General features: G+C 38.4%; 1 non-coding gene across 1 annotated transcript; it reads right to left on the reverse strand.

The window, feature by feature from the left end:
- Positions 1-17372: 17372 nt before the first annotated feature.
- Positions 17373-17480, reverse strand: LOC130937668 (small nucleolar RNA R71). The gene has a single exon (XR_009068875.1). It is a non-coding gene; the product is annotated as a small nucleolar RNA R71 (small nucleolar RNA).
- Between the last annotated feature and the right edge of the window lie 283 nt (positions 17481-17763).

The raw sequence follows: 17763 nt of genomic DNA on the forward strand, positions 1-17763 counted from the left end.
TTCACTACTCACTCTTTCTTCAATCCTTCTTACTCCTTTCCATGGCAAGCTGCATGTAGGGCATCACCATCATCAATGGCTACTTTTAATCCTCTCGGGAAAATGGTCCTATGCGCTGTCACTGCACGGCTAATCGTCTGGAGGCATCACCCTTGGTTGATGGCTTCATCCCATCCTCTCAGTGAAAATGGTCCAAATGCTCTGTCACGGCACGGCTAATCATCTGTCGATTCTCAATCAGGTTGGAATAGAATCCATTGATTCTTTTGCGTTTGTCATCACGCCCAGCCTTCAGGAGTTTGAAGCTCGTCACAGTCATTCAATCCCAGAATCCTACTCGGAATACCATAGACAAGGTTTAGACTTTCCGAATCCTCATGAATGCCGCCATCTATCTAACTTATACCACGAAGATTCTGTTGGGGAATCTAAGAGATATGCGCCCGGCCTAAGGTAGAACGGAAGTGGTTGTCAGTCACACGCGTTCATAGGTGAGAATGATGATGAGTGTCACGGATCATCACATTCATCAAAGTGTTGTGCAACGTATATCTTGGAATAAGAATAAAAGAGAATTGAATAGAAAGTAATAGTAATTGTATTGAAACTTGAGGTACAGCAGAGCTCCACACCCTTAATCTATGGTGTGCAGAAACTCCACCGTTGAAAATACATAAGTGAAAGGTTCAGGCATGGCCGAATGGCCAGCCCCCCAAAACGTGCTCAATGGCCTCCTAAGATGAAGAATAAAACAAAACTGAGACCAAAGATGAAACGTGGTCAAAAGACATCTAATACAATAGTTAAATGTTCTATTTATAATAAACTAGCTCCTAGGGTTTACATGAGTAAGTAATTGATGCATAAATCCACTTCCGGCGCCCACTTGGTGTATGCTTGGGCTGAGCTTGATCTATCCACGAGCTGAGGCTTTTCTTGGAGTTGAACTCCAAGTTATAACATGTTTTGGGCGTTCAACTCCGGATCATGACGTTTTTCTGGCGTTTAACTCCAGATAGCAGCATGTACTTGGCGTTCAACGCCAAGTTACGTCGTCAATTTCCGAATAAAGTATGGACTATTATATATTGCTGGAAAGCTCTAGATGTCTACTTTCCAACGCCGTTGAGTGCGCGCCAATTGAGGTTCTGTAGCTCCAGAAAATCTATTTCGAGTGCAGGGAGGTCAGATTCCAACAGCATCAGCAGTCCTTTTGTCAGCCTTTTTCAGAGTTTTGCTCAAATCCCTCAATTTCAGCCAGAAATTACCTGAAATCATAGAAAAACACACAAACTCATAGTAAAGTCCAGAAATGTGAATTTAACATAAAAACTAATGAAAACATCCCTAAAAGTAGCTTGAACTTACTAAAAACTACCTAAAAACAATGCCAAAAAGCGTATAAATTATCCGCTCATCACAACACCAAACTTAAATTGTTGCTTGTCCCCAAGCAACTGAAAATCAAATAGGATAAAAAGAAGAGAATATACTATAAATTCCAGAATATCAATGAATATTAATTCTAATTAGATGAGCGGGACTTGCAGCTTTTTGCTTATGAACAGTTTTGGCATCTCACTTTTTCCTTTGAAGTTTAGAATGATTGGCTTCTCTAGGAACTTAGAATTTCGGATAGTCTTATTGACTTTCCTAGTTAAGCATGTTGATTCTTGAACACAGCTACTTATGAGTCTTGGCCGTGGCCCTAAGCACTTTGTTTTCCAGTATTACGACCGGATACATAAATGCCACAGACACATAACTGGGTGAACCTTTTCAGATTGTGACTCAGCTTTGCTAGAGTCCCCAGTTAGTGGTGTCCAGAGCTCTTAAGCACACTCTTTTGCTTTGGATCACGACTTTAACCACTCAGTCTCAAGCTTTTCACTCGGACCTTCATGACACAAGCACATGGTTAGGGACAGCTTGATTTAGCCGCTTAGGCCTGGATTTTATTTCCTTGGGCCCTCCTATCCATTGATGCTCAAAGCCTTGGATCCTTTTTACCCTTGCCTTTTGGTTTTAAGGGCTATTGACTTTTTCTGCTTGCTTTTTCTTTTTCTTTCTAATTTTTTTTGCCATTTTTTTTTCCGCAAGCTTTTTACTTTTCACTGCTTTTTCTTGCTTCAAGAATCAATTTCATGGTTTTTCAGATCATCAATAACATTTCTCTTTGTTCATCATTCTTTCAAGAGCCAAAAATTTTAACATTCATAAACAACAAGATCAAAAGACATATGCACTGTTCAAGCATTCATTCAGAAAACAAAAAGTATTGTCACCACATCAATATAATTAAACTAAATTCAATGATAAATTCGAAATTTATGTACTTCTTGTTCTTTTGAATTAACACATTTTTCGTTTAAGAGAGGTGAAGGATTAATGGAATTTATTCATAGCTTTAAGACATAGTTACATACTAATGATCATGAAATAAAGACACAAAACATAGATAAACATAACATAAAAACCGAAAAGCAGAAAGAAATAAGAACAAGGAATGAATCCACCTTTAGTGGCGTCTTCTTCTTGAAGGACCAATGATGTTCTTAAGCTCTTCTATGTCCCTTCCTTGCCTTTGTTGCTCCTCCCTCATTGCTCTTTGATCTTCTCTTATTTCATGGAGAATGATGGAGTGCTCATGATGTTCCACCCTTAATTGTTCAACATTATGGCTCAAATCTTCTAAGGAGGTGTTGAGTTGTTCCCAATAGTTGTTGGGAGGAAAGTGCATCCCTTGAGGCATCTCAGGGATTTCTTGATGATGAGCTTCCTCATGCATCTCTTGAGAACCGTGAAGGGTCTCTCTTGCTTGCTCCATCCTCTTCTTGGTGATGGGCTTATCCTCTTCAATGAGGATGTCTCCTTCTATGATAACTCCAGCTGAGTAACATAGATGGCAAATAAGGTGAGGAAAAGCTAGCCGTGCCATGGGTGAGGGCTTGTCGGCTATTTGTAGATTTCATTGGAGATGACCTCATGAATTTCTACTTCCTCTCCAATCATGATGCCATGAATCATGATGGCCCAATCCAAAGTAACTTCAGATCGGTTGCTAGTGGGAATGATGGAGCGTTGAATGAACTCCAACCATCCTCTAGCTATAGGCTTGAGATCCAGTCTTCTTAGTTGGACTGGTTTGCCTTTGGAGTCTCTCTTCCATTGAGCTCCTTCCACACATATGTCCATAAGGACTTGGTCCAGCCTTTGATTAAAGTTGACCCTTCTAGTGTAGGGGCGTTCATCTCCTTGTATCATGGGCAAGTGGAATGCCAACCTCACATTTTCCGGACTAAAATCTAAGTATTTCCCCCGAACCATTGTGAGATAATTCTTTGGACTCGGGTTCATACTTTGATCATGGTTCCTAGTGATCCATGCATTGGCATAGAACTTTTGAACCATTAAGATTCTGACTTGTTGCATGGGGTTGGTTAGGACTTCCCAACCTCTTCTTTGGATTTCATGTTGGATCTCCGGATACTCATTTTTCTTGAGCTTGAAAGGGACCTCAGGGATCACCTTCTTCTTTGCCACAACATCATAGAAGTGGTCTTGATGGCTCTTGGAGATGAATCTTTCCATCTCCCATGACTCGGAGGTGGAAGCTTTTGTCTTCCCTTTTCCTTTTCTAGAGGATACTCCGGCCTTAGGTGCCATTGATGGTAATGGAAAAATAAAAAGCTTATGCTTTTACCACACCAAACTTAAAATATTGCTCGCCCTCGAGCAAGAGAAGAAAGAAGAGAAGAAGAAGAAGAAGAAAATATGGTAGAGAGGGAGAGATGTATGTTCGGCTAAGTGGGAGAAGAGGGGTTTGTGTTGTGTGAAAATGAAGGAGAATGGAAGGGTATTTATAGGGATAGGGGGAGTGTGTATTCGGCCATTTAGGGTGGGAATGGGTGGGAAAATGGTTTTGAATTTTTGAAGGTAGGTGGGGTTTATGGGGAAGAGTGGATGGATGTGAGTGGTGAAGGGGGTGATTGGGAAGAGGAATTGAGGTGATTGGTGAAGGGTGTTGGGAAAGTGTGACATGGGGAAGAGTAATCACAAAAACTAGGATTAGGAGGTAAGGTGGGAATATGGTAGGTGGGGATCCTGTGGGGTCCACAGATCCTGAGGTGATCCTGTAGGGTCCACAGGTCCTGAGGTGTCAAGGAATTCCATCCCTGCACCAAATAGGCATGTAAATTGCCTTTGCACACTATTCTGGCGTTTAAACGCCGTGTGGTGCACATTCTGGGCGTTCAACGCCCATGTAAAGCATGTTTCTGGCGTTGAACGCCAGTTTCATGCTTGTTATTGGCGTTCAGCGCCAGCTTTTCTTTTCTGGGCACATTTCTGGCGTTCAGCGCCAGAATGTTGCTTGTTTCTGGCATTCAGCGCCAGAATGATGCTCTGTTCTGGCGTTGAACGCCGGCCAGATGCATCTTACTGGCGTTGAACGCCAGCCTGTGCTTCCTCCAGGGTGCGAATTTTTTCTTCTGCTGTTTTTGATTCTGTTTTTAATTTTTATGATTTTTTCGTGACTCCACATGATCATGTACCTAATAAAACACAAAATAACAATAAAATAAAATAAAATAAAAATTAGATAAATAAAATTGGGTTGCCTCCCAACAAGCGCTTCTTTAATATCAATAGCTTGACAGTGGCTCTTATGGAGCCACAAGGTGATCAGGTCAATGTTGTATAGTCCCAACACCAAAATTAGAGTTTGGATATGGGGTCTTGACACCAAACTTAGAGTTTGGTTGTGGCCTCACAACACCAAACTTAGAGTTTGACTGTGTGGGCTCTTCTTGACTCTGAACTGAGAGAAGCTCTTCATGCTTACTCTCTTTTGTCACAGAGGGATGGCCATGTGCCTTAAACACAAGGTAGTCCCCATTCAATTGAAGGACTAATTCACCTCTGTTGACATCTATCACAGCTCCTGCTGTGGCTAGGAAAGGTCTTCCAAGGATGATGCAGTCATCCTCTTCCTTCCTAGTGTCTAAGATTATGAAATCAGCAGGGATGTAAAGGCCTTCAACCTTTACTAACACGTCTTCTACTATTCCATAAGCTTGTCTCAATGACTTGTCAGCCAATTGTAATGAGAACAAGGCAGGTTGTACCTCAATGATCCCCAGCTTCTCCATTACAGAGAGTGGCATAAGATTTATCCCTGACCCCAGATCACACAGAGCTTTTTCAAAGGTCATGGTGCCTATGGTACAAGGTATTAAGAACTTGCCAGGATCTTGTTTCTTTTGAGGTAGAATTTGCTGAATCCAGGTATCCAGTTCACTAATGAGCAAGGGAGGTTCACTTTCTCAAGTCTCATTACCAAACAACTTGGCATTTAGCTTCATGATAGCTCCTAAATATTGAGCAACTTGCTCTCCAGTTACATCTTCATCCTCTTCAGAGGAAGAATAGTCTTCAGAGCTCATGAATGGCAGAAGGAGATTTAATGGAATCTTTATGGTCTCTATATGAGCCTCAGATTCCTTTGGATCCTTAATAGGAAACTCCTTCTTGCTTGAGGGACGTCCCAGGAGGTCTTCCTCACTAGGATTTTCGTCCTCCTCCTCCCTTGTGCATTCGGCCACATTGATTATATCAATGGCCTTGCATTCTCCTTTAGGATTCTCTTCTGTATTGCTTGGGAGAATACTGGGAGGAGTTTCAATAACTTTCTTACTCAGCTGGCCCACTTGTGCCTCCAGATTTCTAATGGAGGATCTTGTTTCACTCATGAAACTGAAAGTGGCCTTTGACAGATCAGAGACTAGATTGGCTAAATTAGAGGTGTTTTGTTCAGAATTCTCAGTCTGTTGCTGAGAAGATGATGGATATGGCTTGCTATTGCTCAGCCTATTACGTCCACCATTGTTAAAGCCTTGTTGAGGCTTTTGTTGATCCTTCCATGAGAAATTTGGATGATTTCTCCATGATGAGTTATAGGTGTTTCCATAAGGTTCACCCATGTAATTAACCTCTGCCATGGCAGGGTTCTCAGGATCATAAGCTTCTTCAGAAGCTGCCTTTCTAGTACTGTTGGATGCATGTTGCCATCCATTCAGATTTTGAGAGATCATGTTGACCTGTTGAGTCAACACTTTGTTCTGAGCCAACATGGCATTCAGAGCATCAATTTCAAGAACTCCTTTCTTCTGAGGTATCCCATTATTCACGGAATTCCTCTCAGAAGTGTACATGAATTGGTTATTTGCAACCATGTCAATGAGTTCTTGAGCCTCTTCAGGCATTTTCTTTAGGCGAATAGATCCACCTGCAGAATGATCTAATGACATTTTAAAAAATTCAGAGAGACCATAATAGAATATATCCAATATGGTCCATTCTGAAAACATGTCAAATGGACATCTTTTGGTCAGCTGCTTGTATCTTTCCCAAGCTTCATAGAGGGATTCACCATCTTTTTATTTGAAGGTTTGAACATCCACTCTCAGCTTGCTTAGCTTTTGAGGAGGAAAGAATTTATCCAAGAAGGCTGTGACCAGCTTATCCCAGGAGTCCAGGCTATCCTTAGATTGTGAGTCTAACCATATTCTAGCTCTGTCTCTTACAGTAAAAGGGAAAAGCATGAGTCTGTAGACTTCAGGATCAACTCCATTCGTCTTTACAGTCTCACAGATCTGCAAGAACTCAGTTAAAAACTGATAGGGATCTTCTGATGGAAGTCCATAAAACTTGCAGTTTTATTGCATCAAGGCAACTAGCTGAGGTTTCAGCTCAAAGTTGTTGGCTCCAATGGCAGGAATGGAGATGCTTCTTCCATCAAACTTGGACGTTGGCTTTGTGAAGTCACCAAGCATTCTCCTTGCATTATTATTATTTTCGGCTGCCATCTCCTTCTCTTGTTCGAAAATTTCTGAAAGGTTGTTTCTGGATTGTTGTAATTTAGCTTCTCTTAATTTTCTCTTCAGGGTCCTTTCAGGTTCTGGATCAATTTCAACAAGAGTGCCTTTATCCTTGTTCCTGCTCATATGAAAGAGAAGAAAACAAGAAAAGAAAGAGGAATCCTCTATGTCACAGTATAGAGATTCCTTTATGTTAGTAGAAGAAGAAAGGGGTAGAAGAAATAGAAGGGGGAATTCGGATATCTAGATGGAGAGAGGTGAAGAGAAGTGTTAGTAATTAAATAATTAAATAGAATAAGAAAAGAGAAGGGAATTTCGAAAATAATTTTGAAAAAGGGGTTAGTATTTTTGAAAATTAAAAGGTATTAAAATTAAAACATGAAACACTTAATTAATTAAAAAGAATTTTTGAAAAAGAGAGAGGTATTTTCGAAAATTAGAGAGGGAAAAGTAGTTAGGTGGTTTTGAAAAAGATAAGAAACAAACAAAAATTTAGTTAGTTGATTGAAAAAGATTTGAAATCAAATTTTAAAAAGATAAGAAGAAAAGAAGTTAGATAAGATATTTTGAAATCAAATTTTGAAAAAGATAAAATTTTAAAAAAGATAAGATAAAAAGATAAGATTTTTAAGAAAAAGATATTTTGAAAAAGATTTAATTTTTTTAAAATGACTTAACTAACAAGAAACTACAAGATAAGATTCTAGAACTTAAAGATTGAACCTTTCTTAACAAGAAAGTAACAAACTTCAAATTTTTGAACCAATCACATTAATTGTTAGCTAATTTTCGAAAATTAGATATAAAAGATAAGAAAAATATTTTTGAAAAAAATAATTTTTAAAAATTTCGAAAATAAGAAAAAAAAATGGAAAAGATATGATTTTTGAAAAAGATGTTGAAAAGATAAGATTTTTAAAATTGAAATTTTGACTTGACTTGTAAGAAACAACTAATTTTAAAAATTTTTGACCAAGTCAACCCAAAATTTCGAAAATTTGGAGGGAAATAAAGAAAAGATATTTTTTGATTTTTGAATTTTTAATTATGAGAGAGAAAAACAACAAAAATACTCAATGCATGAAATTTTTAGATCAAAACAATGAATGCATGCAAGGATGCTATGAATGTCAAGATGAACACCAAGAACACTTTGAAGATCATGATGAACATCAAGAACATAATTTTGAAAAATTTTTGATGCAAAAAAAACATGCAAGACACCAAACTTAGAAATCTTTAATGCATGGACTCTAACAAACAAAAAATGCATATGAAAAACAACAAACAACACAAAACAAGAAAACATCAAGATCAAACAAGATGACTTATCAAGAACAACTTGAAGATCATGAAGAACACTATGAATGCATGGGATTTTCGAAAAATGCAAGAAAAATTTTTAAAAGCATGCAATTGACACCAAACTTAAAAATTGACTCAAGACTCAAACAAGAAACACAAAATATTTTTGGTTTTTATGATTTTCTAGTTTTTTTGGATTTTTATTGATTTTTTCGAAAATATTTTTGGAGAAAACGAAAAAGAAAAGAAAAATTTTGAAAAATATTTTTGAAAAGAAAATTACCTAATCTGAGCAACAAGATGAACCGTCAGTTGTCCATACTCGAACAATCCCCGGCAACGGCGCCAAAAACATGGTGCACGGAATTGTGATCAACAATTTTAGCTCTTTGGTATGTGCACAAAAACATTAACTCAGCACTTTCTTTTCACAACTCCGTTCAACTAACCAGCAAGTGTACTGGGTCGTCCAAGTAATAAACCTTACGCGAGTAAGGGTCGATCCCACAGAGATTGTTGGTATGAAGCAAGCTATGGTCACCTTGTAAATCTCAGTTAGGCAGATTAAAATTGGTTTATGGATTTTTGAATAATTAATAATAAATAGAAAATAAAAAGGGATAGAAATACTTATGTAAATCAATAGTGGAAATTTCAGATAGGCGTATGGAGGTGCTGTGCTCCTCTTGAAACTCTACTTCACTACTCACTCTTTCTTCAATCCTTCTTACTCCTTTCCATGGCAAGCTGTATGTAGGGCATCACCATCATCAATGGCTACTTTTAATCCTCTCGGGAAAATGGTCCTATGCGCTGTCACTGCACGGCTAATCGTCTGGAGGTATCACCCTTGGTTGATGGCTACATCCCATCCTCTCAGTGAAAATGGTCCAAATGCTCTGTCACGGCACGGCTAATCATCTGTCGATTCTCAATCAGGTTGGAATAGAATCCATTGATTCTTTTGCGTTTGTCATCACGCCCAGCCTTCAGGAGTTTGAAGCTCGTCACAGTCATTCAATCCCAAAATCCTACTCGGAATACCATAGACAAGGTTTAGACTTTCCAGATCCTCATGAATGCCGCCATCTATCTAACTTATACCACGAAGATTCTGTTGGGGAATCTAAGAGATATGCGCCCGGCCTAAGGTAGAACGGAAGTGGTTGTCAGTCACACGCGTTCATAGGTGAGAATGATGATGAGTGTCACGGATCATCACATTCATCAAAGTGTTGTGCAACGTATATCTTGGAATAAGAATAAAGGAGAATTGAATAGAAAGTAATAGTAATTGTATTGAAACTTGAGGTACAGCAGAGCTCCACACCCTTAATCAATGGTGTGCAGAAACTCCACCGTTGAAAATACATAAGTGAAAGTTCAGGCATGGCCGAATGGCCAGCCCCCCAAAATGTGCTCAATGGCCTCCTAAGATGAAGAATAAAACAAAACTGAGACCAAAGATGAAACGTGGTCAAAAGACATCTAATACAATAGTTAAATGTTCTATTTATAATAAACTAGCTCCTAGGGTTTACATGAGTAAGTAATTGATGCATAAATCCACTTCTGGGGCCCACTTGGTGTATGCTTGGGCTGAGCTTGATCTATCCACGAGCTGAGGCTTTTCTTGGAGTTGAACTCCAAGTTATAACGTGTTTTGGGCGTTCAACTCCGGATCATGACGTTTTTCTGGCGTTTAACTCCAGATAGCAGCATGTACTTGGCGTTCAACGCCAAGTTACGTCGTCAATTTCCGAATAAAGTATGGACTATTATATATTGCTGGAAAGCTCTAGATGTCTACTTTCCAACGCCATTGAGTGCGCGCCAATTGAAGTTCTGTAGCTCCAGAAAATCCATTTCGAGTGCAGGGAGGTCAGATTCCAGCAGCATCAGCAGTCCTTTTGTCAGCCTTTTTCAGAGTTTTGCTCAAATCCCTCAATTTCAGCCAGAAATTACCTAAAATCACAGAAAAACACACAAACTCATAGTAAAGTCCAGAAATGTGAATTTAACATAAAAACTAATGAAAACATCCCTAAAAGTAGCTTGAACTTACTAAAAACTACCTAAAAACAATGCCAAAAAGCGTATAAATTATCCGCTCATCAGGGCATCTCCAAGATATAGAAGTCAATGGGAAATGTGTGACCCTTAATGCTCACTAGCACATCCTCAACAATTTCAACCACTGTAATAATGCTTTTATCTGCTAACACAAAATGAGCTGCCAACCTTTTTAAGGGAGGGAGCCTCAAGGCATTATATATAGACAAAGACATAATACTCACGCACGCTCCTAAATCACACATGCAGTCAGAAAATATTACATCCCCAATGGTACAATTAACCATGCATGGACTTGGATCACTACATTTTTCAGGTATATCTCCCATTAATGTAGATATAGAACTACCTAAAGGAATAGTTTCTAATTCATTAATCCTATCCTTATGTATGCACAAATCTTTTAGAAACTTCGCATATTTAGGTACTTGTTGAATGACATCAAAAAGGGGAATAGTTACCTCAACCTTTTTGAAGATTTTTACCATTTTTGGGTCAAGTTCCATCAGCTTTCTGGGCTTTCTTGAAAGGTGTGAAAATGGGATAGGGGTAACGTCTTTGGTAGCTTTAGCTCCTTCTGGTGTTCCATTCTCTGGTTGAGTTACTTCTTCTTCAACCGTGTCTTGTACTTCATCTTCCTTTTCAACATCCTCCACTTCAAGCATGTCCTCAGCTGGGGTGTGTTCTAGTTGTCTTGGCTCCTTAGGATTCCTCTCTGGCAGTGTGGTTCTTAACCTCAAAGTGATGGCATTGATGCTACCCTTGGGTTTGGGTAAGGGTTGAGAAGGAATTCCACTGGAGCTTGAAGGCTGGTTGTTAGAGTTATTCAGTGATCCAATTTGTGAGACAAGAGCTTGCAAGGTAGAGTTAAGACCATTTAAAGTATAAGTAAGGTTGTTCTCCATGGTCTTCTGTCTCTGATCAATAGAGTGTAGCAACTTATCATTGTAAGATGAAGAGGGATAAGTGATCTGAGGGGTCTGCTGAGACGCTTGGGACTGCCTTAGATAAGGTGCTCTGTACGCTTGGTTCTGGTTCTGCTGTTGATAGATAGGACTCTACTGATACCGGTTCTGCTGATTGTTAATATTATTCCACCTCTGATTTCATTGGCCGTCTCTACCTCCTTTGTTATAGTTGTCCCTCCAACCTTGGTTAAAGTTCCCACCTTGGTTATAGTAGCCGCCTTGTTGATAGTATCCTTGATTCGGGCAGTCATAGAAATTGTGGGTAGCTGCCACGGTGTTGTCTTCATGTTGGAGTTGTGGACATTCATCAGTGTAATGATTATAATCAGCGCATATTCCACATACTCTCTGAGGAACCAGTTGTTGTTGGCCTAGATGTATCTGCTTCAGTAAGTTGGTCATCTCACATATTGATTGTGTGAGAGCATTATTCTCATTGCCAGAGGAAACCTCTGCCACAACCTTGGGGTGGTTGTTCCTGTTGTGTTGTGATTCTGAGCAGACTCAGCTAAGTCGGTGATTAGTTGCCATGCTTCTTCTGTGGTCTTGTACTTTTTCAGAGAACCATTACTCGCACCATCTAATGTAGTCTTGTCCTGAGGTTTCATGCCTAGTTTTAAGTAGCTGATCAACACCAACTTGTCAATAATGTAGTGGGGGCGCGCATCTAGGAGATTATTGAAGCGCTCCCAATACTCGTAAAGAGTCTTTGATTCGCCTTGAATAATCATTAAAATTTCTTTCCTCAGTCTATCAGTAACTTCAGCTGGAAAGTATTTTTCTAGGAATTCTCTTCGAAGTGTGTCCCAGTTAGTAACAACTGCTTCAGGATGAGTGTAGTACCACTCCCTCGCCTTTTCCTCAAGCGAGAACGGGAAGGCATCCAGCAAAATAGAAGTCTCAGTTGCACCATTACGCCTGACAGTAGAACAGGCTTTCTGAAAATCCCTGAGGTGCTTGAGAGGCTCTTGAGCAGGTAAGCCATGAAACTTTAGCAGTAGATTGATTAGCACAGTCTTCAGTTCAACATCTGCACCCAGATTTGGATGACGCACTTGGAAAGGTGGTAGTGTAAAGTCCGGAGCTCCTGCTTCTTGGAGAGTAATCCTCCTGGGAGCTACCATGTTCTCTGTGCGTAAATCAACCAAATCAGTAGAAATAGAGCTTATTTCTTCCTTAAATGATGTTTTAGATTCGCCCTCAGAGAAGGACTAACCGATGCCGAGTTTGCCTTGTACGTGGAATAGTTCTTTCATACTCAGGATCAAATGTGGGTAAGCTCAGATCAGGTAGCGAACGCGTCATTCAATGAAAGAAACATACAGCTCATAGTAGCAAAATAAAATAAATTTCAACCAATAAATTAGCACACTGTTGTAATTCCCCGGCAACCGTGCAAAAAATTGACGTACGGAAAAATCACCAATCAAGAGTTTATAGAGAAAACAACGTTGCAAGTATAGCTCTTAACCAATGTTGATTCGGCGTATCAATTTAGAAGGGGTTGTCACAAAATTTAGAAATAAAATACTGGGAGTATGAATCCCAGGTCGTCTCCCAACAAGTTGCGGAAAGAGTGCTATTTTATTAATAAGAGATTTTCCAAGAGATTTTTGAGTTTGAGAAATAGAGAAATAAATGATTGAGAATTTATGTAATTTAAATAGGAGCCTTGACCGGGAGAAGGTTAAATGGAAGTTCTATCCCAGTTGAACTCTCTCAAGTGTAATAATAAAAGGGTTGTTACCCTACTTAGTTATCCCTTATATAATAAAGGAAAGTCAAGTACTCTCAAACTAATCCTATCGCTTGCGTCCTAATCCTTTCCTAAGAAGGGATTAGAGTCAAAGACAGAAAAATTAGCCAACAACTTCCAATTAATATTAACAATTGAGTATTCCAACTCAAGATTTTCCTTTTAATCAACTCCCAATCAAGTTAGGAAACTGCTCCATTATCATGAATATAACTTTCACAGAACTAAGAGAGGAATAAAAGAAAGACATGATAACTAATAACTAAAATTTAATTAAAAGAAAAATGGTTCTTTGCATTAATAAATCCCAAAATCATGAACATACTTATCTAAACAGAGTCAATGGGCAATAAAAGAGTAAATAGTAGAGAGACAAACTAGAATGAGGAAGCTCCAACAAAGGTAATAAATCTTCTCAATATCGAAAGCAAAGCACTAAAACTCTACAACTATGAATGTGAGGAAAACTTAAATGAAGAAGCAGAATTTTCTCTAGATTCCCAAAACAAAAGTAAAACTATGCTAATGAGAATGTGTGTTGAGTCTCTGCATGTTCCCTTGCTTTAGTCTGTGTTTCTGGGCCAAAAACTGGGTCAAAACACGGCCCGAAATCGCCCCCGGCATTTTCTGTTGATTCTGCAGATCACGCATATCACGCGTATGCGTCAGTCATGCGTTCGCGTCACTGGTTGTTTTGGCGTGTCACGCGTTTGCGTCAAGCACGTGCTCGCGTCATATTGCAGAACTCCAATCCACGCGTCACTGCAATTTTCTCCATGTCGTGCGCACGTGTGAGTCATGCGTGCGCGTCGCTGCTCGCTGGTTATCTCCTTAGTTTCTTGTGTTCCTTCCATTTTTTTGTAAGCTTCCTCTCCATCCTCTAAGCCATTCTTGCCCTATAAAGCCTGAAACACTTAACACACGGATCACGGCATTGAATGGTATAAAGGAGACTTAAAATACACAAATTAAAGACTTTAGGAAGCAAGTTTTCAATCACATAACAAAACTAGGAAGGAATTGTAAAACCATTCAAATCATATGAATAAGTGGGCAAGGATTTGATAAAAACCACCCAATTGAGCACAATATAAACCATAAAATAGTGGTTTATCATTTCCTCAACACAGAACACTAAGCTTCAATAAAGAATAATGATGAGCGAATATTTTATACGCTTTTTGGGGGTAATTTCATGTAGTTTTTAGTATGTTTTAGTTAATTTTTAGTATATTTCTATTAGATTTTAGGCAAAATTTATATTTCTGGACTTTACTATGACTTTGTGTATTTTTCTATGATTTAAAGTATTTTCTAGCTAAAATTGAAGGATCTGAGCAAAAATCTGATGAAGGCTGAAAAAGGACTGCTGATGCTGTTGGATTCTGACATCTCTGCACTCGAAATGCTTTTTCTGGAGCTACATGAGTCTAATTGGGGCGCTCTCAATTGCGTTGGAAATTAGACATCCAGGGCTTTCCAGCAATATATAATAGTGCATACTTTGCTCAAAGATAGACGACGTAAACTGGCGTTGAACGCCAGTTCTATGTCCCATTCTGGCGTAAAACGCCAGAAACACGTTACGAGTTGGAGTAAAACGCCAGAAACATCTTAGGCACGTGGAAAGCTCAAGTCTCAGCCCTAGCACACACCAAGTGGGCCCTGGAAGTAGATTTCTACACTATCTATCTTAGTTTACTCATTTTCTGTAAACCTAGGTTACCAATTTAGTATTTAAACAACTTTTAGAGATTTATTCTGTACCTGATGACATTTTAAATCTGAACTTTGTATTTCTGATGGCATGAGTCTCTAAACCCTATTGTTGGGGGTGAGGAGCTCTGCTGTGTCTCGATGAAATTAATGCAATTACTTCTATTTTCCATTCAAACACGCTTGTTTCTATCTAAGATATTTATTTGTACTTAACCATGATGAATGTGATGATCCGTGACACTTATCACCATTCTCAACCTATGAATGCGTGCCTGACAACCACTTCCATTCTACCTTAGATTGAATAAGTATCTCTTGGGTTCCTGGCTCACAAGTCTGATTGCCTCTCTTGACAACAGAGCATTCAGATCCGTGAGACCAGAGTCTTCGTGATATAAGCTAGAATCCATGGACGGCATCCTTGAGATATGGAAAGTCTAAACCTTGTCTGTGGTATTCCGAGTAGGATCTGGGAAGGGATGACTGTGACGAGCTTCAAACTCATAAGTATTGGGCGTGTGACAGATGCAAAAGGATCGATGGATCCTATTCTAACATGAGTGAGAACCGACAGATGATTAGCCGTGCGGTGACAGCGCACCTGGACCATTTTCACTGAGAGGATGGATGGTAGCCATTGACAACGGTGACCCACCAAACATACAGGAAGAAAGCAGAGATTCAGAAGACAAAGCATCTCCAAAACTCCAATATATTCTCCATTACTGCATAACAAGTATTTATTTCATGCTCTTTTGTTCATTTGCAAGTCAACTAATAATTATAATTGATATCCTGACTAAGAGTTAAGAGTTACAAGATAACCATAACTTGCTTCAAGCCAACAATCTCCGTGGGATCGACCCTTACTCACGTAAGGTATAACTTGGACGACCCACTGCACTTGCTGGTTGGTTGTGCGAAGTTGTGAAGAATTGTGATTTCCAATTTCGTGCACCAAGTTTTTGGCGCCGTTGCTGGGGATTGTTCGAGTTTGGACAACTGACGGTTCATCTTGTTGCTCAGATTAGGTAATATTCTTGTCAAAAAGTTTTCAAAAATCTTTCAAAATTTTTTTATTTGTTTTCGTTTTTCCAAAATTTATTTTCGAAAAATCCACAAAAATAATAAAGTCATAAAAATAAAAAATATTTTATGTTTCTTGTATGAGTCTATTGTCATTTTTTAAATTTGGTGTCAATTGCATCTTTTTAATTTTCTAAAAAGTTTTCGAAAATTCATGCATGTGTTCTTCATGATCTTCAAGTTCTGGATAAGTCTTCTTGTTTGATCTTCATATTTTCTTGTTTTGTGTCTTTTGTTGTTTTTCATATGCATTTTTTTATCCATAGTGTCTAAACATTGAAAATTTCTAAGTTTGGTGTCTTGCATGTTTTCTTTTCTTGAAAATTTTTCAAAAATAAGTATTGATGTTCATCATGATCTTCAAAGTGTTCTTGGTGTTCATCTTGACATTCATAGTGTTCTTGCATGCATCATCGGTTTTGATCCAAAATTTTCATGTTTTGGGTCATACTAGTGTTTTTCTCTCTCCTCATTAAAAATTAAAAAATAAAAAAATATATTTTCCTTATCTTACTCATAAATTTCGAAATTTTTAGGTTGACTTAGTCAAAATTTTTTAAAATAAGTTGTTTCTTGTTACTTTCTTGTTAAGAAAGATTCAATCTTTAAATTCTAGAATCATATATTTTAGTTTCTTGTTAGTCAAGTAATCAATTTTAATTTAAAAAATCAAATCTTTTTAGTTTCCTTTTCAAATCTTTTTCAAAACAAATTTCAATCATATCTTTTTTCAAAATCAATTTCAAAAATCTTTTCTAACTCCTTATCTTTTCAAAATTGATTTTCAAATCTTTTTCAACTAACTAATTGACTTTTTGTTTGTTTTACTATTTCTTATCTTTTTCAAAACCACCTAACTACTTTCCACTCTCTAATTTTTGAAAACTCCTCTCTCTCATCTTCTTCTATTTATTTATTTATCTACTAACACTTCTCTTCTACTCAAAATTCGAACCCTCTTCTCCCCTCTACCTGTGTTCAGATTTTCTTCTTATTTTCTTCTACTTACATAAAGGAATCTCTCTACTGTGGTAAATAGGATCCCTATTATTATTTTTTGTTCCCTTCTTTTTCATATGAGCAGGAGCAAGGACAAGAACATTCTTGTTGAAGCAGATCCTGAACCTGAAAGGACTCTGAAGAAGAAACTAAGAGAAGCTAAAATACAACAATCCAGAGAAAACCTTATAGAACTTTTCGAAAAAGAAGAGGAGATGCCAGCCGAAAATAATGACAACAACAATAATGCAAGGAGGATGCTTGGTGATTATACTACACCTACTTCCAATTTTTATGGAAGAAGCATCTCAATCCCTGCCATTGGAGCAAACAACTTTGAGCTAAAGCCTCAATTACTTTCTCTGATTGAACAGAATTGTAAGTTTTATGGACTTCCATCAGAAGATCCTTTTCAGTTCTTAACTGAATTCTTGCAGATCTGTGATACTGTTAAGACCAATGGGGTTGATCATGAGGTCTACAGGCTTATGCTTTTCCCTTTTGCTATGAGAGATAGAGCTAGAGTATGGTTGGACTCTCAACCTAAAGACTTTCTTAGCCAAGTTCTTTCCTCCTCAAAAGCTGAGTAAGCTTAGAGTGGATGTTCAAACCTTCAGACAGAAAGAAGGTGAATCCCTCTATGAAGCTTGGGAGAGATATAAGCAACTGACCAAAAAGTGTCCTTCTGACATGCTTTCAGAATGCACCATCCAGGATATATTCTATGATGGTTTGTCTGAATTGTCTAAAATGTCATTGGACCATTCTGTAGGTGGATCTATTCACCTAAAAAAAATGCCTACAGAAGCTCAGGAACTCATTGACATGGTTGCAAATAACCAGTTCATGTACACTTCTGAAAGGAATCTTGTGAATAATGGGACGCCTCAGAGGAAGGGAGTTCTTGAAATTGATGCTCTAAATGCCATATTGGCTCAGAACAAAATGTTGACTCAGCAAGTCAACATGATTTCTCAGA

The sequence above is a fragment of the Arachis stenosperma genome, chromosome 6 (genome assembly GCF_014773155.1).
Source record: "Arachis stenosperma cultivar V10309 chromosome 6, arast.V10309.gnm1.PFL2, whole genome shotgun sequence".
In the NCBI taxonomy this organism is placed as follows: domain Eukaryota; kingdom Viridiplantae; phylum Streptophyta; class Magnoliopsida; order Fabales; family Fabaceae; genus Arachis; species Arachis stenosperma.